Source organism: Parus major, chromosome 2, assembly GCF_001522545.3.
Source record: "Parus major isolate Abel chromosome 2, Parus_major1.1, whole genome shotgun sequence".
Lineage (NCBI taxonomy): Eukaryota > Metazoa > Chordata > Aves > Passeriformes > Paridae > Parus > Parus major.
The window spans coordinates 79,236,265-79,259,163 of NC_031769.1; the positions used below are offsets into that span (position 1 = coordinate 79,236,265).

Genomic DNA, 22,899 nt, shown 5'->3' on the forward strand with positions numbered 1-22,899 from the left:
TCTCTGCTTGCTGCAGGTCCAGAGCCCCTCTCCTTCTTCACTCAGCAGTTTCTAGTGAATTTAGTTACAGCAAAAACCCTGCAGCCGAGCCAGAGATCAGCTTGGCCCGGCCTGGCCCGAGCCCGGGGAAAACCTTCCACAGGGCCCGCATCTCCCGGCCGGGAGACGCAGCAGGCCCAGCCCTGTCCCCGCCCGGCCGCATGGCCTGGGCAGAGAACGGGAGGCCTGGAGCTCCGCCACTCTTCACAGCCAGGAAACAAAGAGAACTAAGAGAGCTCTGGTTTTACACTTTAAGGTAGGGTTCACAAGTTGATCCCACTTTTCAATGGCCTAAACTGCTGTCAATTCTCAGCAATGACTGATAATTGGTCAGGAGAAAAGACTCCAGGCAGTTCCCAGAAACTTCAACTTTTCTTAAAGGTAAAGTAACTCCATGATAGTCTACCTGTTTTATTGAATATGAGAAAAACATTTTAATTTTAAAAATACAAGTTTTTAATTATTATTTTTGTACATCTTGATGTATTAATGCAGTCTCTAAATACATGGTGGCTTTCATGTATTACCTGCTAGAAGGCTGTACTATCTACAGCTATAAGTAATACAATCAGTAAGTTCTAAGCAGGTTAATCTCTAGGTATCCTCTGCATAAAGATTTCAAGTATGGAAAAGCTTATTTAAATGGATGCAACACTTTCTGCTCATATATTTACTCCTGGGATGTATATGGCAGCTATGTGTGCATTCCGGTGTGGCATAAACATTTACCTGTTTCAGACCTTTCAACATGAGCAAATACAACTTTTCTGCATTTATTTGCAATTATTTTTATTAGAATAGGTAAAGGCCAAATTGGATGCTGTCTAAGCCATGCAGATCTATTAGAATCAATTCTTTTGTTCTCAAAAACAGCTTCAGATGACATGTATGGGGTATATCTGCATGTGATTGAGCAGAACTGCTCTCACTAGGTCACAGGGAGCACAAGCCAGTCTGTAAGTGGAAGAAACCCAGCATGTGTCTGTGCAGTTTGGTGTTTTCATTTAGAAATATGCAGTGGACATCACCTTCCTCATCTTAAAAGGAAATTTCAAATGTAATTTACACAAATGCCTGCAGAATAGGTCTCAAGATTCTTTTAGGCAGATACAATTGCTTGTACTCATGCAGAAAGCCCCTGTTCTCTGTCATGCCCTTAGTTTTAATCTCCATAACACCCTAGCTGGGAGAAATTCTGTCTGTAACTAGCAAAGCATTAAAGCTTAAAGGCAACTTCATTTACAGTAACTAGGCCCTATCCGCCACTTTATGAACACACACAAAAGACAACCCTTTTCCTCCTGAGGCCAAGGGAAGGAGACAGTCTTCCCTGAGACATGGTGTTGTCAGCTATTCCAAAGTTGTTTCAGGAGGCATGAGTTAGGGAAAACTTTGCCTATTCTTCTAATAAATGTAGAAAGCGTGAAAATGTTCTCATTAGGAGGGTTAAACTCCTTACTCTACTAAGACATCCTGAAAAATGTGTTGCTACCTTTCTGTGGCCACTCCCAGCAAGTATTTTGAATGTAGGGAGTTTGAGCTCTTATGTGGGTCAACACAATGTAACTCTTCACTTTCCAGTTTATAATGTTGTCTCATAAATGTAAGTTCTTAGACCAAACAGTCACTCTGTAGTTTTCACTAATGTTCTCTAACCAGTGTATCAGCTTGGTTTACTGATAGCTTTTATATCACATGAGAGCAGCTACTTGAAAAGCTTAGAAGCAGATTTTGAATTTAACACTTGTGGGAAAGGTGTAAAGGCTGACAGACAGCTCAGCATGGGCCAAGACACAAACAGAAATTCTTGCACAGTGTGTTGCCATAAAAAGAAAGAAGACAATAAATTTGCATCACAGCATGGGAAGAGGCAATGACCAAAATCTCTTGGCATCTCTGGAGAGGGAGAAGAAAATATTGTGGTGGAGCACTTGGTGCACAGAAAAATAATTATCCACTAGGTGAAAGTTACTTGTGATTCACTGGGCACATAAAAGTGGGGTGAAGGATATTGTAGGTAGTTATGTGTATTGTCACCCCTAAAGAATAAGAAGTGCTGTAGGACAGCACTCAGCTTGGGAAGGACGCTGCCCTGCCCATGGTGGAAGCGTGTCTCTCCCTGCTGCTCTGATGTAGCTCAGCCCTGCTGTTTCCTGATGGTCACTGAAGCCAGCACACAGTGCTCAAAGCAGAGCTGGAATTAAGCCCCTGCACCCATGGGCTGGGGTGTGTGCCTTTGGTGGGCAGTGAATGTCTGGCACTGCAGCCTGTTGGTGTTGCACAGGGAATGGTGGGTCTGGCTTCCAGGCTGGATTGAAATAGTTGAGTGTTTTGGGGTCACTGGGGTTTTTGGCATGCCAATAACCTCCTGCCATATTTTGAAGTGGAAAGAGGCAATTAGAAGGCAAGTAGGATTTAAAAAATATAGTCCTGTGGTTCATGCTTACTGCACTGTAAGTAAGTAGCAAGATAGAATCCCAACAGTGTGTGCAGAAAGGACAGTAGGTGTTATTTCTTCACAAGATATTGTTTCATTTGTTTGAGGACACCAGCAGAGAGATAACATGCCAACAGAGGGAAGGAATATTGTGCTTGAGTGTTGCTGGGAATTTTGTTTTTCCTTAAGGGAATTGGATTTACTCTAAGGAAAGCAAAGTGGCAGAAAAGAATAAGGGAGTGATTGACAAGAGAGGAAGAAAATGATGGAACTGCAGAGGAAAGACAAAGTGTTAAATTGATGTTATTTAAATGTAGCATTGTTAAGTTATTAGAGTGAGTGCCTTATTGACTGAAGAATGTTAGCAGAAGTTTAAATAACGTAATTGGTCTGTTAATCATTGTCCAAGTTGTTTTTTCTTGGCCGTACATAACAGTGTTTCTTGATTGTTGCAGTAAATATTCTACAGGTAGAATATGAGGCCTTTAGTATTTGCTATGGCAATATATGACCATACTTCATAACTTCTTGTTCTACAAAATCATTGTATCTGCAATAAAACTTATGGTACAGATGCACTGTGTGCTTTTAGGAGGAAAAAACCCAAACACCAAAACCACAACAAAACAAAACCAAAACTACACCTCTGTATTTATCTGATAAAAAACCTAAACTGAAACTCCAGTAGCCAAGCAGGCATGATTGTCCAAAAGAATTCCCTGAAATAATTTGTACCTGATATGACTGCTGTAGCAAGGGAAGGTTAATATGCCTGTCACCTCAAAACAAATGGTGGGTGCAGTCATTAACAGGTGCCTCTCTCTTTCCTGGTAGTGTCAGTGTCTCATACACCTTTATGAACATCAGATTCATTCCCAGCTTTTTATCTGTTCTCTATTTATCCCTCAGCTTCCACAACTCCCTTCTGACCAGGTTGTTTTCCTTTGTGGCAATCATTCATCAGTTTATTCTGAGTACTTCTACAACTAAAAGAGAAATACATTAAATCTATATAGCAGTTTAATCTCAACCAATAATTACTCATTAATCTTGCTGGAAATACACTTTTTCTTCAGCCTGTTGCCAAGGCACAAGCTTGAGGGAAAAAAAGTGAAGTATGTAATCAGTTTTTTTAAAGTTTGCTAATGACAAATTCTAGCTGACAGATTAAAAAATTAGGTCCACTGCATTGGGGTGCATTCAATTTTTAAAAAGTGATTAACTATATGCCAAGCTGTCAAAGAAATTTTATATGAAAAAAGAGGAGTTTCTAATATTATTATGTCTCTGCACAATGATTTTATAGTGTCCGTTTTAAATATACATGGAAAAAAATAAGTGAACACAACACAGTAATTTTAAAAAAGTTTTGTAACTATCAAAAGAGAAGCTCGAAACACCTTTATGATTATTCATACCCTCCCCCAATTTTTCTCCCATAGTTAGTCTTTAAAAACACTTCTGTTTTTCTCTCTAAAATTTTAATTACGTCTGCTAGCTAATTGAATTGAACATAGATTTTGGCTTTTCTGTCCTGAAGAACTTTGACTTATTCTTTCTCTCTCATCAAACCATGGCTACATCCTGGGAGACTCAGTTTTCCAGTACAGTTGGATTTGCTGACACAGATAGGTCATGGCCTACGTTGATTTAGAAGTCCTACACTTGCTAAATAATTCAACCTATTTTATGGCTACTTGCTTAATACCCAGTTTCTGTGGAGTTGGTAAGTGTCTGACAAAAGGTCAAATTGACTGCACTACTTCTCTCTGTTGAACTTCTGCTGCTTCCTCATGATGCTGTCAGTATATCTTCACCTCTGATTGATTTTCTTAATTCAAAAATTGATGCAAAAAAGTATTTTCTAATGAAAATATTGTTTGTCAATATTCTCCACTCCCTTTATGGATTTCTGTTGTGTTGTTACTTTGATTACCAGCTCCTAACCTGTTTATATTCTGGTTTGCTTGAAAACCCAAATCTTAATTCTCCAAACCTGTAGTTTCATTTTAAAGACCTTTTTGAGAGCAGAAAGCAACCTCATGCTACCTGACCTGTACCGTATTTTGATATTCAGAATGAGAAGAAGAACAACCTGTTGTGAGCAGCAAGTCTTTATTTCTGGCCAAAGAGGAATTCCCAGATAAAAAGATATATTTCTTTGCCTTGTGACACAAAGTCAGACTTTAAAAGCCTTCTTCTTGTTCAAAATGACTTGGAGGCTGAAGAAGTGACACTGTGTAAGACTGTATATGGCATACACCCCTGCATTGCACAAGTGCTTTGCACTTGTTCTGTGCAAAGTATTGAGTTTTGAACTCTTTTTAGTTTGATAGAAAACCCATCATAGTGTTTGACTATTAGAAAGCTTCAGCATCACAATGTTGAACTTTTCTTGATGCTTGTATGCATCATACAAGATGAAGCAAGTGAAGCTGCATTACATTTTTTTGTGTTGTGGTGATGAATAGTTTCTGCCACTGATCACCACACCAGCAATGGAGTAAATGGCTGTAATAACACATTTTCAAATTCCATTTGTTAGTTTCAATACTGATTAATCTTTTTCCAGTGCACCCTTAGACTTCCTTTGCATTCAAATGCAGCAACTTTTGATGAATCTTCTATTCAAACAATAATTACTAACTAAAAAAGATCCTGTCATTCAAGTGAAAATAGCCCACATTACCGAGTCCTCCAAGATTTTATACAGTTGAGCATATCCTCTTCATTAATTTGGTTTTCCAGGATTCTGTACTGTTGAAGTTTAATAAGAATACACATGTAACAGAAACACCTTTCCTCTCTACATTTGTTAAAGTTGTCCTAGAAGGACATGAACTCGAACTCTGAACTGGCATCAAATTTGAAAGATCAAATTTTGATCAGGAAATCTTTACTAACAACTTGATGTGAGGGAAGTGAATTGGTAGTCCAAGTGGAGACTGGTGACAAGTGGTGTTCCTTGGTGATTGGTATCAGAACTGGTGATGTTCAGCATTTTTGTTGGCAACATGGGCTTTGGGACAGTGTTCACTCTTAGCAGGTTTGCTGATGACACCAAGCTGAGTGATATGATCAACACAACTGAAGGAAGGAATACCATCCAGCAGGACCTGGACAAACTTGAGAGGTGGACCTTTGCAAACCTCATGAAGTTCAGCATGACCAAGTGCCAGTTGCTGCACCTGTGTCTGGGCAATCCCAAGCACAAATATAGGCTGAACGGAGAATGGATTGAGAGTAGCCCTTTGGAGAAGGACTTGGGGGTATTGCTGGACAAAAAGCTTGATGTGAATTGACAATATGCACTTGTAGCCCAAAGGCCAACTGTATCCTGAGACACATCAAAGGAAGCAGGACCAGCAGATCCATGGAGGTCGTTCTACCTGTCTGGTTCGCTTTTATGAGACCTTACCTGAAGTGCTGCATCCAGATGTGTAGTCCCAATTAAAAGAAAGACATGGACCTGTTGGATTGAGTCAAGAGGAAGGCCCTGAAGATACTCAGAGGGCTGGAGCACCTCTCCTATAAACACAGGCCAAGAGATTGTGGCTGTTCAGTTTGCAGAAGAGAAGGCTCCAGGAAGACCTTATGGCACCTTCCAGTGCCTAAAGGGGTCCTACAGGAAAGTGAGAGGGATTTGTTACAAGGGCATGTAGTGACAGGACAAGGGGGAATGGCTCTAAGCTGAAGGATGCCAGGTTTAGATTAGTTATTAGGAAGAAATTATTTACAATGTGGGTGATGAAGCACTGGAACGGGTTGCTCAGAGAGATAGCTGATGCCCCATCTCTGGAAGTGTTCAAAGTCCAGCATGGATTGGGGTCTGAGCAACTTGGTCTAGTGGAAGGTGTCCCTGTCCATGGAGGAGAGGGTTGAAACTACATGATCCCTTCCAACCAAAACTATTATACAAATCTATGATTCTTTGTTCTTATACTAATGCATTGTATTCTGCATTTCTGGGCATCTAGTAGATTTGTCTCATGTTGTGAACAGGCAATGAAACTATTCTGGATAACTTACCTAGAAGTAATGCCTATCAGCACACTTATTTTCTTCTGTTTTAATACAGATGTTCAAGATGAAATAATATAAACAAATTGCAGGCTACAAACTAGTCTCACTTGTGCTCATTGCAATATAGCCATGAATGCACATAGATGATAGAAACAGAATATTCTTTTGAGGAAAATTTTCTTCAATTTCTCCCATATTCTCTGCATAAGTCAACAACCAAGAACTGAAAAAAAGGGGGGAAAACCCCTAGCATCATGGCTTCTGTTTCCTGTTTTTATGCTTGCGTTAAATCTATATGACAGTAAGGAGTATTAAGTGGTACAGAATAGCACTGACCGTTGAGCACTGCCTATAGGAGATGGGTTTTGTGGGTTTCTTGAGAATAAGGTTATCTATCAGATCGCATGGTTCTGATGGTGATTAAATCATCAATAGAAAAAAACATGCAGATTACATTGTGGAATAGCTTTCTTCTTTTTTTCCCTTTTTTATCCCATCCCACTTCTCTTATATGTGCTAAGAGCAGCTTTCTGTAACAAGGCTCTGCAAAGCTCAGGTGATCTTGCAGACACTTATGTTCTCTCCAAGATACTGGGATTATCTTCAGCATGCTTCTTGAAATTTTTTTGTGATTTCTACTCTGCCACTTAAAGGTGGCTCATATTCTGCGAAGTTCTTGCTGAGTGTTAAAAACATTTAGCAATTATGTTTTTCTCAAAGCTGCTACAAAGTAGTAGGAAATGTCTTAGTAGCTCTTCTAAGGAAGCTGGTTAGCAAATAGGCATGTTCCCTTCTTGCTTTCTGTAAGGAATTGGTTATTCCCCCAAACAGGAAAAAAGAGTAAGTCTTAAAGACTCTGTGGCCTGTAATATTATTTAAAAATAATTTTGCTATTCATTGGTGTTACAGAACATAAAGAGCAAAAGTTGGTGGAAATGAGTGCTATCTACTGCTGTCTATTCAGACTCTTCATTTATTATGAAATAACAAAATTCCCTGTTTATTCAATTGAGCTTAGTATGTCATGGAAGAAAAATTGTAGGGCTCTGCAGGGCCACCATGCCCAGTATCACACAAACCCCTTACATACTCTTAGAGTGGTCATCCCCACAGGGTTATCAAATTAAGAGAGAAACATGAATGAAATATAGTAAGAGATTCTGACAGAGGCCTGAGCTTCTGAAAAACATCTGAAGTTCTGCAGTATTTGCAGGACTATTTCACAGTAACTTAGAACCCCAGACCTGAAAATGTTAGTAGAGAAAAAGGAAAGATTCTGGAGTAATCTCTGTCTACATATGCATAGATTGTCAAGCACAAGAACAGCAAAGTGTCCCCTAGAAAGCATTTAGGATGAAAGAAACTACCACAATTCAATACAGAAACCACCAAAGCAAATATCTTTATTACTTTTTTTCATTTAAATGAAATAATGTTATTTGTAGCTGGTACAGCAGTTTATCCTGTGAGTATTAGTGTTGGCTCACTACACACATTAAGGATAGCACAAGCTAACCCTTAACTCTGGCCTTAGTACAGCTGCCTTGAAATGTTTGCAGATGTATCTTTTCTGAAAATGTAGATTTTGGTATTGATGTTTACCATTCAAATTACAATGAATCCATCTAGGCACTACACTCTTGATGTTTGGAGATATTTTAAATGATTCCTGATGAGCCTACATGAAAAGAAGGGGAATGTGCATTTCTGTAGATTAAAATGAAGTGTGGATGTTAGCATAAAAACACTGAATTGTGGTTCAGAGATAACCATTCATGTGTTGAATGAATGAATGAAAGGAAAATCATACACCTGATCTCCTTTCTCAGCATTCAAACTAAAATGCAGTTTTCCTTTTATTCCAGTACTTCAAGAATAAATTATAGTGTTTCTTTCTGTTTCTCTCTGTTCAAGCTCTCAAAGTTTGCACAGCTTCAGCATACGAGTCAAACATCAACAGAGTATTTAAGGAGTTGATCAATTTTAAGTGCGTAGAAATTTCTGTGATTCAGAAAAAGTAGGTATTCTACCCAAATGCAGGAATGGTGTATGGGTTTGAAATGGGAATAGTGTTCCTCCACTTTCATCAATAAGTTTTATGAGATAGGACCCCTTTATATAAAGATAGCAATCTGCACAAATGTCAAATGATTGAACATCTCTTTCATGAATATGTCGCAATTCATATTAATGCCAATCATTGCTTTTGGCAATGAGAGTAAAATCCCTTTGAATTATATTGATAGGTTAAATTTCTCTATTAAATATACTGCAAAATGGCCTGTGTGTTGTACACTGCTGCAATAGATGAAATAAATTTATAGTACCTGTTTTCTTATTTTTTAACAGAGCTTTCCTGAGGGGGTGATGCGTATTAGCTCATTGCAATGAAACAGGATGGCCGTTCACAATATTTTAATAAAAGAGAACATGCTCAGGCTGCTATGTAATTAACTATGGCTTTGAGATATTCTCGCATGTGGAGTAGATTTTTTTCCTATTAAATTTCTATTTATTTGTGAGCTTTAATGTATCATAAACGGTCTTCTTTCTACATCCTAAGCAGCACTGGAGAACAACAATATACTGTTGTAATGCTCTCCTTAAATGACACTTACAGCTTGGCAGAGTTACAAGGAAGCTGGTAGGTTTGCCATTCAGGAATTAAAATAAAGGACTTATCCGTTGCTCCCAGCAACATTTTACTTCCTTGAAATTTTAGAAATACAATTAACTGTTGGATTTTCCCCTTCCAAAAGTTTCTGGGATAAGTAGCTGATTGTGTCTACTATCATTATTATTATTATTATTATTATTATCATCATCATCATCATCATCATCATCATCATCATCATTATTGTTACTACTACTACTATTTATATTATTATTACTACTATTATTGTTGTTTTTGTTGTTGAAGTTGTTATTACTATTATTATTTCATTGGTCTCAGCAGATGTTTAAAAGAAGTTTCTAATACTAAACCTCTGAACCAGCTTTGAACCAGTTATCTGTTTCTTCTCTCCCTTTTGGGAGGAAGCTGAGGGCAACCCCTGCACCTGCGTCTGCCCCAGGAAAGACTGGTGGAAGAATGCACACAATCCAAGGCAAGATTGGTAGAAGCCAAGTCAGCTACTTTTTTGTCCCTTCAGACCTTGAAATGCTGCTTTTCCTTCCCTGACATGTATTCTGTGTCCTGTCAAATCAAGCAAAAGTGACCTCAGCTTCATTGTGACCTTCTGAGAGAAGGCTACTGAAGTGTGCAGTGAAATTTTATGGTTCCCAATCAGAAGTGGTAAATATTAGTGATAGGGGATGTTAAGTGCATGGTCATTGTGGTTCAGAGAAAGGGGTGGCTCTATATAGGTAGAAAGGAGCTGGTTTTTTAAGATCTGTATTGAATATGGAATTTTAAAAAAAAGGCTAAAATGCAAGCCTGTAGTCCAGTCCCGCAGCCTTTTACCTAAAAATTGGCAGCAAATAACAAAGGCTATATGCAAGGAATTATTTTAAAACTAAAATGGGTATAAAAATTAGATTAAAAACCTTGGGAAGGGGTCATTTTGGAGTCTAAGCTGACAGTTTATTCACATGAGGTATTTGAGTATGAAGCTTAATATTTATGTGAAAGGGAAGGCTATTTTGCCTGACAGGATCTTTGTATAAAAAATACTGGAACAGTTGTTTCCGACCAGCATTCAGATCACAGAGGTGTTGACCAGTGAAGATGCATGTACTGAATAAGCAAGAAATTCTCAGAACCAAGTTAAATCTTTTTGACTTCAGCAGAATAATTGAACCACTTTAACATTTGCACCATGACAAAAACCACCACCAATCTTTTATGGGCATAATTACACCTATGGGAGTTTGCCTGGGGTTGTAGAAATTTGTCATGAATATTGATTGAGTTTCATTTCCACCTTTGGCATCCTTGACCCAAGAGCTCTCAGACTTTGGGGTGCACACAAAGTCTTGTTGCATTCAGCAGCAGGAATATTGTACATAGATTTGTTCCTAGCGACGTGCTTTGGAGCCTCAGAGTTGTCCCCACTGGAGGTTGGGCCAGGCACTTATCCCTTAGCTTGTGACCTTGCCACCTGTTGCTTTGCACATGTCTAAAAATTTGAGTGTAAGTTTTATTTTCAAGATGACTGTGTATTTTAAAGTTTTACAGCTTCAGGTCATACAGTCTGCATAGCAGAAGTTTAAAAGGAAGTTAAAAAAGGAATATATGCCCCAAAATGTAATGTTTTGTATTGTAGGAGACTGATAAGACCCATAAGACCCAGATGTGCAGTTAAATTAGTTCAGTGTGAAGTTATGCATAGAATCACAGAATATCTGAGTTGGATAGGATCTACAAGCAACATCAACCCGTGGTCCTGCACACGACAGCCCCAAGACATCACACCATGTGCCTGAGAGCATTGTCCAAACACTTCTTGAACTCTGTCAAGCTTGGTGCTGTGAACACTTCCCTAGGGAGCCTGTTCCAGTGCCCAAGAACCCTCTCGGTGAAAGACCTTATTCTAATATCCAGCCTAAACCTCTGACACAGCTTCATGTCATTCCTTTTGATCCTGTCACTGGCCACCACAGAGAAGAGACCAGTGTCTGCCCCTCTGCTTCCCTTCACAAGGAAATTGTGACTGCAATGAGGTCTCCCTTCAATCTCCTCCAGGCTAAACAGACCAAGGGACTTCATACACTCCTCCACTTTGAGCTTCCCCTCAAGGCCTTTCACCATGCCCGTGGCTCTCCTTTGGTCGGTCTCTAAAAGCTTACAGTCTTTTTAATATTGTGGCACCCAAAACTGCCCCTAGTACTGGAGGTGAGGCTGCCCCAGGGCACATCAGAGCAGGGCAATGGCCTCCCTTGCCCGGCTGGCCATGCTGTGCCTGATGCCCCCCAGGACACGCTTGGCCCTCCTGGCTGCCAGGGTACTGCTGCCTCAAATTCAAGTTACCATTGACCAGGATCCCCAGATCCCTTTCCATGGCGCTGATTTTCAGCCTCTGGTTCCCCAGTCTATCCATACACCCAAGGGTTGCCCCGTCCCAGCCGCAGAATCCGGCACTTCCCCTTGCTAAACTTAGCAGGGTTGCTGGTTGCCCAGCCCTCCAATTTGTTCGCTAGTAGCTTGTGGACTTCCCTTAGTTAGAAAACCTATATGACTATACCTATGTGAGAAGATTGATCTGCACTCTGGTGGAAAAAAAAATAAACTGCTGAAGACGTGTGTCTGGGCCAGTGGCAGGGCCAGGGGCTACAGCCTCCCCCCGGCTCCGGGCCTCGTGTCACCGAGGGCTGTTTCCCCGAGCCGCTGTCGCGGGGGGCGGCGTGGGCGGGCCCGGTGGTGACGGGGGCGCCGGGGGCTCGTCCCGCCGTTGCCATGGAGCCCTTTGTGCCCGCTGAGCGCCTCCCCCGGCCCGCCTGCCCGCGCTGCCCCCGGGCCCGGCAGCTGCCGCCACTGCCCGCGGCCCGGCCGCGCCCCCGGCCCCCGCCCGCCTCAGCGCTGGGCGGCGCGGGCTGCCTGTTGTTGTTCGGCCCCGCGCTCTGCCCGCCGCTGGGAATGGCCGGCCGCCGCTGTTCCCAAGTTTCTTATTGTAAGTGTTAAAAGGAGAGGGGGTGAACTAAAAAAGAAGAGTAGAGCTGCTTGAGCCGCCGCTCTGGAGAGGAGGGAAAGTCGGCTCGGCGGTGAGGAGCCGCTGGGCGCAGCTGAACTGATTCAGGAGATTAATTTACAAGTGGGCGGCAAAAGGTAAAGCCTTAAAGATGGATCGCTTGTGTGAGGTGGAATGGGAGTTTTGTGGAAAGGTTTATGACTTGTCTTAAAAGTCACTTTTGAATGTCTTACGGATGTTTTTCTGCTTCAAAATGCTGTAAGTTTATTACCCAAAAGCAAATAGATAGCATAATTGGCCACATTTTAGAGTTCACAGTAAAGGCAAAAAAGTAAATATTGCCCTTTAGTATCTTATTTCTCTCAAATGCCTTTTGTTCTTATTCAGCAGCACTTGATTTGACCGTGGTTATTTCTTGGTGCGAACCTGTTGCTTTGTACTTTCACCCTAGAAAATGTTCTCAGTAAAGCACCATATACTCAACTGTACTGATGGCTCTCTTTTCAAATTATAGTCTTAAGTAGGTGAGAGCGAGATTTGCATTTTTATAGTTATATTTCGGACTTTGTTAAGCGTTTCAGGCAGATTTTTTTTTTTTTTTCTGTCCATCAGCTAATTTGAGATTCATTACAGATAGTAAAAATAATGCATGGTTATGACCTGTTATTTTCATCTGGTGCTTCCCAAGTCCTAGGGAAAGGTGTCTGACTGTTCAAGGGATTAAATAAATGAATTTCATGTGGAAGTCAGTTGTGTAGAAAAAGTCCCGACAGCCTTCTTTGACACAGAGCTGTATACTTGTTAAGGTAACAGTTCAGTAGTTTGATCTTGTGGCTGAATAAGTGAAATACATAAAATGTAAAAACAAACCACCCTTCCTTATATCTAGTACTTTCTACCAACAATAAAAAAAAAGTGTTTTTAGAGCATGTTGCTTTTATGTATTTTTCTTGACTCTGAACACTCTAGGAATGTCTTAATGTGGGGTAATACTGTTTACTAGGTGATTGCATTTGTGCGATTAAAGGAGTAAACATGTATCCTCACTGTCCCTAAACTAGGACACTCACGAAGTCCACAAGGACTGAAATACATGGCTTTGAGGGAATTTTTTCTGATATAGTTAGTTTTTATCACTTGAAGTAGGAAACAAAAGGTTTCTAGAGCAAAATGGTACAACTATTCAATGTTAAGCTGAGTGCTGGGGTGTTTTGTGGTGTGGGCTTGTTTTGTTTGTTTTTCCCTTTTTTTTTCCTTGTGGTAATCTTGAGTATTCATCTGTTAAAAAAATCTTTCTTCAGATGTTCTCATCTTTATTAGACCAATAGAACTACTGTAATTGCTTCAAGATAGAATTTTATTTCAAAAAAGTTTAGTAAAACAAATTTAACACTTGACTAGTAGTTTAAGTGTTGTGTGCAATTGATCCTAGCTTTTTCCTACTTGATCCAACTAGTCATTTTAACTAGTTTGTACCACCAGACTGATTTTAGTAAGACTGCTTAACTTGTTCTGTGGTATTTTTAAGTTGATTGTGGTGTCTTAAAGCATGCTCATTTGCTGTAGACTCTTTCAGTAGCTTTCTTATTGCAGACAGTTAATTTTAGTGGCTTCTGAAGTCATGTGTGGAAACTGGGTACATTCTTCCTCTCCCTCCTAAGATATGCTGCATAAAGGCCCCAGTTGGTCTCAACTGTGGGAAGAACATTAAAATGACTTAGAAACCGTCATGGAGTGCTCATAAAGCCTGTGTTGTCAGAGCAGTACCTGAAGTTGTTACAGCAGTTAATTCCAGTCTCCTTTTCTAAAGTCCTCTGAGGCAGGTGCAGAAATAAAAATTCTGTGAAGTTCCTAATAGAGTGTGCTCTCAGTGGAACCTCCTGAGAGGTTCCTCCTTGATAAATATTTCAAAAACCTGAAAGTTAGTGATACATTTTAAATGCATTGCTAAGCTGAGATACTTCATGGTCCTTTGCATACATATTTGCATTATTCATTTGTGCTGCACAGGTAGATAATGGGCCAAATCTATGTTTTGAATTACTCCATTGATCTCTGAGTAACTGAGCTACATCAACCATATCTGTACATCTTGCTTTTTGGAAGTCCAAGGCAAAGTTGGAATTACTTTGGTGATTTTATTATACAGGTAAGAGTTGTTTGTATCCTAATTATTAAAGTTCAGTAGCTTAAGCATTTTCTCATTAAGATAATTGTAAGCAGAAGATATAATTTTATTTTTTTTCTTTTTCTGAAAATCAAACCCATGGTTGGTGTTTTAGTTGCTGAAGTGACTGAGAGATGTGATAAAGCAGCTTTTTGTCATTGGTGAAAGTTCATCCTAATAACCTACTAACTTTGAAGTTCTTGACACACTTCTTTGTACCATGCTACACTCTCTCTGCATGTTTTAAGCAGCCATCCATGCCTTGGTCCGTGATACTGATGTGCTGCATTTGTGTGTATGAACGTATACAAACTGTACATATATCTCTATTTTAAATACTGGGTACTTGCTTTAACTTAGAATGAGAGGCAGAGGTAACAGAAAACGGAAAGCCTTGATCTGTCAGCATGGACTAGATTTAAAATGCTGATTCTGAGCAGGTCATTCAGATGGCAGAGTATATAATGCATTTGATGGAAGCTACTATCCCTACATTTAAATTTGTATATGAAAGAGGTTATTGCTTGTGGGGGAGCTTTCTGTCTGTCTTTCTTGCCTGCCTGCCTGTCATAGAAATTTTAATGTCAAATTTAACTATTTAATTTTAAGACCCAGAGAGATCCTTTCAGAAGCCCCTTAGCATGGAGTTCATACTATTATGAATACTTTCTGCTGGAGGTCAAGGCCCTTGTATGGCATTCTCAGAATGCTCATTCCAGTAATTGGCTTTTGAAAAAGCTAACCTGAAAATTAAAGCAGGAACTTTGTTCTTCTAGCTGTGAACATATGAAAAACATCTCTGTCAGTGTTGAGTGTTACAAAATGTGCAGGTTTAGAGATCTAGAAGAAAAAGTAGGTGGAAACACAACTGCATGTATGTCAGTTGAAGTAAGGGTATACTTAACACCCTTGTACACCCTGTGTCTAACATTTTCTAGTGACAGTGTGCACAGCCAAGTTATTCAGCAAAAGTCCTTCCTTTTATCACAACAGAGTGAGCAAATCAGAACTTGGGAGTCAATAAGAAAAACACATATTTAGGATGCTGCCAAGGAATTATCACCATTGTATGTAATTCCTGTTAAGACCAGATCTAAAAGATTTATTCTCATTGAATTGACACATGTTGAAGGCAAACAACTTTTGCAGCATTAGCAGTCATCAGAGAAGCTAAGACTTGGGACACCTCTCTCTTCTGTTCCAGAGAATTCTGTAAAATGCAATAAGCATTTATTGACAGTTTCTTCTAAAAGTATAGGCAGAGAAATATTATCTTTTTGAATTGTGCAATTATGTAAAATTGTTTGGTGATCAGCAAGCACTCAGATGCCATCATGTTTTTGGGTTTTTTTCCTAGTTCTGGCATCAGTTTTCTTGGTAGTGATGAATATTGGTTCATTATTTTTTAAGAAATCTTGAGTTCTTTTAAATAGTATTACCACTGAGCAGGAGTGTACCATGTGTTTAAGATATTTTGATTGTGTAATAAATAAACTAATACTGATTATTGCCATTCTCTCACATTTGTACAAGTGTTGTGTAAGGATATCTACATGTGGAGTGGTACCAAGCATTCACTTTGGAAACTGAGGGCAGAAGATGCCTTTGCTTTCTAGTATGTACAGGCTCTCATTCTGGCATATGCTCCCGGCTATTTCGCTTGGAACAGGCACCCATTTCTTGTGATGTTTGCATGCATGGTGGCTCAAAGATGTCGGTTGCCATGGTGGGAAAAGGGTAGGCTGCTTATTTTGCCTACTGGATGGCCCAGCAGACTATAAATAAGTAACAGCATCTCTTCTACAGCCTTGGTTGTGCAGTTGCTCATTTCTGTTTTGTGAACCCACTGCCCAGTTGGAATTTGTAGTAAATCTGAAGTCTAATTAAAGTTTGAGTTTGCCTTTCTATGTTTCCAACTCTTCTTAACTGACAGAGTTCATGAATGTGCAAAAGGGACATGCCAAAATCTGATAAAAATCTCTTGCACAGAAGATTAAAATGACTGCATAATCAGTAATATCAGAGGGGTGTTGTTGACTAAAACAACATATAAACAATATAAAAGTGTAGAGGTAATATTACACATTTTTAGTTATTTTGAAGTTAATTTAGTGACCATCTTCAGAAGGATCAGTATTTTATTGCTGAGCCCAGTCTAGCATGAACCTTCTAATCATGCTAATGATTAATGATCGAATCTATCTTTGAGAGTATTAAAAACATTAGTTGACACAAGATGGCCTTTGAGCAATAGAAAAGTCAGCGTGTTGCTGGAAACTAACTGAGAAAACCTAAAACATTCTTCTAATGCAAGAGATGGTTGATTTACAATAGATAAAGACAAAGAATTAAAAATAGAAGGATAGCAGAGATTTAAAACAAACAAACCCATCCTAATCCCAATAAAGTTTTTCATTTTTTTATTCTAAATTTTTTTAAAGTAACAGTGCTACCTGTCTGCCCTGCCCTGATTTCAAGTTAGATATCTTTTGATTCCCCAGCTGACTCTCTCAATTGGCTTCTTATGTGATAAAAATTGAATAGTCAAATTTCAAATTGAGAGTCAAGCATGTAAATGGCAGCTTTCTGTGAGGAGTGGGTTCTCATCTTTGTCCTTGGTCTGTGCTGCTTTTCTCCACCTCCGTCTGCACAGTGGCTCTGTTGTTTTTCATTGCCTGTTTTCCTGTGACATTCAAAGCCATTATGTGTTCACAGCTCTGTACTTCTGAGCTATGACTCTTTTAAAATAATTCCACCTGATACTCTGTCACATGGGTAAAGTCATTCAAAAAAGCTACTGTTAGCCCAGTCCCTGCCATTAGATGGGGAGAGAGATGCTCCTCAGTTCTTATGTGAAATTCCAAGCCATTAGGGAGGGAAATTCATATCTGCTGAGTCAGAGGAAATATTTTTAGTGATCTATCTCTTATCTATCTCTAGTACCTTTTTTTTCTTTTTTTTCCCCTAGTGAACTTGATATTAAGTCAAAGCCAGAGGTTCTCAGATGGTTTAAAATGAGGTATCAAGATCTGCTGAAATTAGTGGAACTTGGCTTACTTATCAGGAGGTGGGTCTGTGTTGGGTTGCCTTATAGTTGTGGAAGACTTGCCTGAGCTGATAGAACCCGTATGTTTTATTGTGTTCTTGCTGAAACTGTTACACAGCTGCTTTAAGTAAGTTCAGCCATGGTAAACTACACCTCATCTTGACATATCCTGTGGAGGAGGTTAAATGTCACCAGCTTTATCTGCGTAAACTGTTGAAATCATGCTCAGAAGGATGTAATTAAAAGAGAAAAGAAAATAATACATAAACTGCAAAAATTCTTGGGCTTTCCTAAATAATTTTTGAGCATCCTCACCATATTTGTTCCTCTCTAAACAGTCATAAGGGTAGACATTGGCACTGATGTATTTTGGGTTTAATGTTAACCAAGCACTTTAGCAAGATGCCTAAAAAGTCGTTTCCAGTAAATGATTTGCTGGTGCAAGGATCTGATGAATAACTTGCATTCTTTAATATATGAATTGAACAAACATATAGAAAAGAATTTAGAGCAATTTTATTTTAACATAATTGTTCCTGTATGAGATTATTACTACATGTGAGTATTGAGTAATCATATTTCCTTCTTCATAATTCTTTTTCTGCTTCAGTTAACTTTAAGGATATATATGCTCTGTTCCAGCAATGATTTGTGATTTTCATTACAAATAACAGAGCCTGTGTATTCAGTACCAAAATATTAAATGTATTGAAATTGTAGTTACAGAGGTGGAGAATTTTCCTTCAGCAGTAGCACAATGGAGTGTCTAGATTTCTCAGTCATTTTTGGCATATGAGTTACTTGCATCCACTTTTTGAGGTAATTTTACCTCCATTCTCCCATTACTGCTCTAGTGATGTGCCTGCAATCCATGCTTTGGTTTGGTTTGTGGGTTTGTTTTTCTGTGGGTTTTTTTTTGGTGGGTTTTTGGTTGGTTGGTTGGTTTTTGGTTTTTATTTGGGTTTGTTTTGTTTGTTTCTTGTTTTGTTGTGGGTTTTTTGTTTGGTTTTTTTTGTCTGTGTTTTTATGACTAGTGCTCAAATTTTGTTTCATAGATGAAATATTTACTTTGTTCACTTTTCAACTGTAATGTTGTTAGTGCTCCGGATACTATATGTACTTTGTTTCTAATAAGTATTTACCACAAAAAAAAAAGTTATTTAAACATGTTTTTAGTATAAACTGGGGTTTTTCAAGTGCCATTGTCCCTCTTAAATAAGCTTCTGCAGTTGTTTTAAAGGCCATGTACATAAACATACAGTGCTGAATTATATGAAGAATGGTATCAAAACTAGCCATGTCCAAATTAGCTCTGTATTTAAATAGGATCTTTACTTGGAATATGGATCTATATATTCTCTCAGTGCTCTTCAGACAAGTTGCCTGTCTTTGAAGAGTGGCGTTTCACACATTAGTCCTAACAAACTGTTATTTTCACAGTATCTTTTAGTTTGACTGTTATTTTCACTGTGTTTAATGGTAATTTAAAGGGTATTTTAAAGTTGCTGTTAAATTATCATAATGAACCTGTGCAGCACATCATAAATAAGTTATTTCTAATATCATATGAGCTGTCTGGCTTATACTGAAAATTTTGTACAAGAAGAACTTGCAGTAAATCAGACACATGGAGTAGGCCAGAAGTTCATTTGCTTGGTAGCTGTAGTTCTGTGCTGAAGAGCCAACACTAGATCACGGCTTCAGGGAGGCAGGTAAAGGAAAGGGTGAAACAAAAAATTAAGTCTTAAAAGGTGGTGGTGATATTTTTCATTTGGACATCTAGCTGACATGTTGGTCCTCCCAACTAAAGAAAAAAAGCTGCTTTTATCTTAACAGAGCAATAAAAATGTGTAGGCATTTCCAAGGAAAGATGAAATCAGAAAGATTTATAGAACCATCACATGTTGTATGAGACACAAAGCACCTTTGCAATGTCCCTGTAGGCATCTTAGGACTGGGTTACCCTCAAATGGAATGGGCAAAGTTCATCTTTTTCCTGTGGACTATGGCAATACACTATGTTCTGGATTACCTGAAAGCATTCCTTGAAAGTTACAGGATTTCCTTTAATGGATAAACTCCTGTTATAACAGCTTCTTGACACTTGTATCTTTAGGCTCTCTTCTTTAGCCTATCATGACAGAATTTTTGTTTTCCATGTTGACAGTTTGTTCATGTGTTGGTGGTGACTTGCAAACAGACACAATAGCATTGCTTCAGAGCACATGCATTACACATATGAATGTACCTCTTTGCAGAAAATGCTACCTGAACTAATATTCTGGAAACACCAGGAGTCTACTTCAAGTGTATGAAATTATATTTTTAGCCTTGCCATCTGGAAAGACACAAGGCATCTCAGCCTTGTGAACGTGCTTGGTGATGTTTGGGGAAAAATAGAGGGAATAAATTTGGGTGTGGCTCCTTTGTCATCCATGTTCCTGCACTGCTAACATGAAGACAGAAGTGGAGGTGTTTTATAGGATAAGATGATTACTGTTTTAAGGAATAGCAAAATTCTGCATGCTTTGGAGTGTAAGCCTTTTGTATGATGTGTAGACAAGTAAGTTACAAAGCAGCTGCCCATCAAGTGCTCACAAGTGGAGGACAGCCCCTTACATTGCAACTTGAGGCCATTTCTGCTACCTGACCTGGATGGTCAGGTTCCAGGTAATCTGGCAGCATCTGAGCTAAAAAAAAAGTCTTGACATCACTGACTTGAGTTTGCATTTCTGTGCTTTTCTAGAGAGTAAAATCCAGAAACAAGTTGACAAGTTTGGTTAGTGGGCTAAGCAGACAGTGTTTCTGGGAGACATGTGATGTTAAAATCAGATTGCAGTTAAGTGTTTATGTGCTTTGAAGTGTTTCATTGGTTTATCTCGTTTTTGAGGAAATCCCAGGCAGTTGGGAGGTTGTCTGTTCTGGCAGGCAGCAGCATGTCTTTACTTCCATTTGGTCTCCTGGCTCTGAGAGTTATCTCCTGTGGCTTATGCAACAGAAGGTTTTCTTTGTCACTACTTTCTCTTTGCATTTTTCCCCAGGAATAATTGGTGCATTGTGAGTAAACAAGTACAGCAGTGATTCCAGCAGTGCTGCACCACTTTCTTTCTTCTCCCAAATTTTTGCTTCATGTTCACGCCTGCCATTCTGTAACAATGTGCTGTGGGTCTTGCTATGTTCTTGAAGAGTTTTCTGAGTTAGGGGTGTTATTTTCATGTCTGATATTATATATTAAAAAATTTCTTATGTTTTTCATTAGGAATTGTGTGTCTGAAATTATTTTATAATGAAAATCTGAGTTCTTTTTGAGTTATTGAATTGGTTAGAAATTGCATGTATGGCTGTGGTAAACGCAGCATTAGATATAAAATATTAGATATAAGCAGACTCATTTACTCCTAAACAGGAATGTATGTACAAATAGCACTTGCATCCATCTGAATAAGGTTTTATTTTGTCTCTATATGCATGAAGATTAAAGTGTGTTTTGCATATTCCTGTGTTTTGTTTTTTTTTTTCCAAACAAAATGTGACTTGTTTGCTATTCTGTTTACCATTTTGGGTATTATTGAATTCTACTATTAGTGTCCTGCTATCAGTCACTCTTTCACATACTTAAAATCTATGGCATTATATGACTGTCGGTATCTCATTACATTGCTTCCTTCTGTAGTGTGTTCAGGGACTTCAGCTCAAAGTCTGGCAGCAATAATCTCAACTGTTTTCCTAGTCTTATTTTTAGTTCTTTGCCATCTGTGTTATAATGCCTTAAAATGAAAATAAGCTTGGATAAATGTAAAGGCAGTTTCCAGACACTTGTTTTTGAAAATAACTACCTTGGGTTAGGAAGTCATACAATAGGGATGGCTGTGGCATAGCTGCAGGATAGAGCAGATAAAGAAATTGCCTGATTGGCTGTGACCTCCAGATAGACTCTGTTTAGATATCAGATATCTGTTTAGATAAACTCTGAAATGCCTTATAATTAGGCTTTTATTTTGCATGGGCCTCCTAATGTAATCTTTTAACATTTTTAAGACAGGAAGGAGACAGGACCTAAGTTTTAATTAGTACTGGCTCTTGTAAAACAGCTGTCCATAAAATCAGTGAAATTCCTATTTTGACAAAGGTGTGTTTTTCAAGCTCTTACGCAACCTCCTTGTGTGGGTTGCTGTCTTTGCTTCCTTTAAACTTTTAATTTTTAATATTCATGAAATGCTTTAAAATAATATTTTTTTTATTTGGAGGGAGAAGTCAGATACAGATTTGAGACAGCTTTGGGACTTGGCATTTTATGATTGATTTTTCTGAATGACAGAGTAGGTTTATTAAAAAAAACCAACTCAAACACATTCTTCCATTTAAAAATCAGTATATTTGAAAGGGAATTTGGAAAAAAAATAAATACAAGCATTGTGAAGGGATTGAAAGTTTTTCTGGGAATGAGAGGCCCAGTCATTACTGTTTGGCAGCACTATCCTTATTGTTTCAGAATATCTTTGTGCATGACATAATATTTTTTTTTAATATATAAGGGAATTAATTTAATTATGATTTTTTTCATTCACCACCTCATACTGATTTTAGCTCAAGTTTTGAAGCATGCACCAGTAAAGCACAATATAACTTTGAAAAACAGTATTTTTTAAAAAAAATTAGTTTGAAAACTAATTAAAAAAACAAAACAAACAGTTTACAAACAAAATCAATTTGGCTCAGTTTACCAAAACATGAGCAGGATTCAGAAACAGCTTGTTGGCGGAGCTCAACAGCCGGAGAAGCTGTAGTCGATCAGTTCTGTCCTCTTCAGCAGGTGTAATACCATTTGAGGGGAATTGCAATACATGCTTTCAGGGGACATGTGGATAATGTGTCCAGATGATAGCAGCATCAACAAAGTATAGAAAAAAAACATGGGCAGATGTTTGGCTTATTCTGTCTACATGGTTACATGTTCTTAAATTCATTGTAGTGGAGTTTATCTACTGTTGTGGTTTGCTGTCTTACAAAGAAGAATTTTATGGCGGGTTGCTAATGTTGCAAAAGGGTTCATCTGTTGCAGCAGCCATATTTTGCAGCCTTAGCTGCAGGAATTCTTTACTTTTCTTCTAACCCTTTTTTTCCCCCTACTCTTTCTCTCCAGACATATTGAAGTGCTAGGTTTGACTACAGTGGGATGAATTGCTTTATGGTTTTGACATAAAACAGGGTATTCTTGCAGTGTGACTGGATACTTCAGACCCTCACAGACAGAAGAAGATAAATTGCACACTTTTCAAATGTCACCCTTAGGGAAAAAAAAAAAAAAAAAAGCCTCTAGGTTTATCTAAGTGAATAACTAATAACTTTTACTGTTGATTTTTTCTGCTCTATGTGTGCCAGAAGTATGGCTACTCCTGAAATTACTGTAATAGAATTTTGACTAAACTTAATCTATGGAGTACTAAAATGTATCAATAATTACTGAAAATATTTACAGATTATTAACTTATGAGTAATTGCTCTAAAGATCCATTTATGTATGATTAAAAGTGGTGGTGAATCCAGCTATTCTGTCATC

General features: G+C 38.6%; 1 protein-coding gene across 6 annotated transcripts in view; it reads left to right on the forward strand.

The window, feature by feature from the left end:
• CTNND2 (catenin delta 2) overlaps positions 1-22,899 on the forward strand; it is a 701,753-nt gene that overhangs the window by 235,072 nt on the left and 443,782 nt on the right. For 2 of the 6 annotated variants that reach the window (XM_033512148.1, XM_015653601.2), the window contains exon 1: positions 12,069-12,263. The exons of 3 other annotated variants lie outside the window; for them this stretch is intronic. The gene's annotated coding sequence lies outside the window, so the exon portion shown is untranslated. Of the gene's footprint in view, positions 1-12,068; positions 12,264-14,136; positions 14,276-22,899 lie in introns of those variants that run through there. One more of the 6 variants, XM_015653612.2, reaches the window with a different exon arrangement.